Here is a 322-nt window from a genome sequence, read left to right on the forward strand (position 1 = left end):
GCACCGCCCCCTCCAGCCAGCTATCATCGCCGGGCCGGGACAGCGGGACACGCCCCCCGACAGACGGACAGATAGAGAGACGGACGGACAGCGGGACAGGCCGATGAACAGACCGATAGACGGACGGACGGACAGAAAGCACGATAGACACATCGACAGATAGGTCCTCGCCCCCTGCCCTCCCAGCGCCCGGCGCCGGCAGGGGGGGGGGGGGGGGCGGAAACACATCCCTACTTGCATCCCCTGGGACGGACAGACAGACAGATACCCCGCTGCATCCCCCGGGACGGACGCACAGACAGACAGACATCCCCGCCGCATC

The sequence above is a fragment of the Corvus brachyrhynchos genome, unplaced genomic scaffold (genome assembly GCF_000691975.1).
Source record: "Corvus brachyrhynchos isolate BGI_N302 unplaced genomic scaffold, ASM69197v1 scaffold67, whole genome shotgun sequence".
Lineage (NCBI taxonomy): Eukaryota > Metazoa > Chordata > Aves > Passeriformes > Corvidae > Corvus > Corvus brachyrhynchos.